This window comes from Gekko japonicus, unplaced genomic scaffold (assembly GCF_001447785.1).
Source record: "Gekko japonicus isolate JY-2015 unplaced genomic scaffold, Gekko_japonicus_V1.1 scaffold1982, whole genome shotgun sequence".
In the NCBI taxonomy this organism is placed as follows: Eukaryota; Metazoa; Chordata; class Lepidosauria; order Squamata; family Gekkonidae; genus Gekko; species Gekko japonicus.
This window is the reverse complement of record NW_015176035.1, coordinates 78488-79846: the sequence shown is the minus strand read 5'-3', so window position 1 is coordinate 79846 and position 1359 is coordinate 78488.

Genomic DNA, 1359 nt, shown 5'->3' with positions numbered 1-1359 from the left:
AACCATCTCATCCTTTGCCGTCCCCGTCTTCTTTGACCTTCAATCTTTCCCAGCATCAGGGTCTTCTCCAGTGAGTGCTCCCTTCTCATTTGGTGGCCAAAGTATTTGAGCTTCAGTTTCATTATCTGGCCTTCCAGGGAACAGTCAGGGTTGATTTCTTTTAGGATTGACTGATTTGATCTCCTTGCAGTCCAAGGGACTCTCAAGAGTCTTCTCCAGCACTATAGTTCAAAAGAATCTATTCTTCGGCACTCAGCTTTCCTTATGGTCCAACTCTTGCAATCATACATGACTACTGGGAATACCATTGCTTTGACCATATGGACTTTTGTTGGCAGGGTGATGTCTCTACTTTTTATTATGCTGTCTAGGGCTGCCATCGCTTTCCTCCCAAGGAGCAGGCGTCTTTTAATTTTCATGGCTGCAGTCACTGTCTGCGGTGATTTGGGATCCCAGGAACGTGAAGTCTGTCACTGCTTCCACGACTTCCCTTTCTATTTGCCAAGGAGAGATGGGGCCGAATGCCAGGATCTTCAGGGGTTTTTTTATGTTGTGCTTCAAGCCAGCTTTTGCACTCTCTCCTCTTTCACTCTTAGCAAGAGGATCTTGAGGCCCTCTTCACTTTCTGCCATTCTTTTCGTACTACCTGATTGAAACCGGGCAGCAGGAGTCATTTATTTTTTCCTTTTTACAAGCAGCATGAGATGGTAAAATATTGCTAGACTCATGCTGCTTGTAAAAAACCCCTCAAAATGTGGCTGGGGGTGTGGCCTATGAGGGGTGGGGACAGTGTGTGTGGGAAATCCGAGGGAATCTGTATGCTTTCAACTTCCCTTTGGCTTGGAAGCGAAGTAAGGGGAAAAACTGGCACAAAAGCACTCTCAGAAAACCCGGGGAAACAGCGAACGGAAAGCGAACTGAGCGCCGAAGGGAGGAAAAACAGTGCAGAACGAAAAAGAAAACCCAACAGACATGCACGGTGACAGTGAAGCAAAACACCCGTGCATAACAGGTCCTGGAGTCCACCCTCCAAAGCAGCCATTTTTATTGAGATATATGTCAGAGTGATAGAGGTAGTAAGCAGTTACTATAGATCAGTTTGATCTGTTTGTCAGACCTAGCTGTCCTGCTAGTAATCATGTAATTACAGCCAGGTGTTTTCTAGCAGGTGTTACTCTTTCAGGGCTTGTTAGAACTAGTGATCGTATCACCCTGTTAGAGATTGGCTGGGGTTTAGCATAATAGCTATCAGCTTAGTAAGCTGGTGGGGACTTAGTTCTTATAGACTGAGGCACGACATGCTGTATGATAGCCTGTAAATATCTCTGTATATATTCACCTTTATAACTATATAAACTC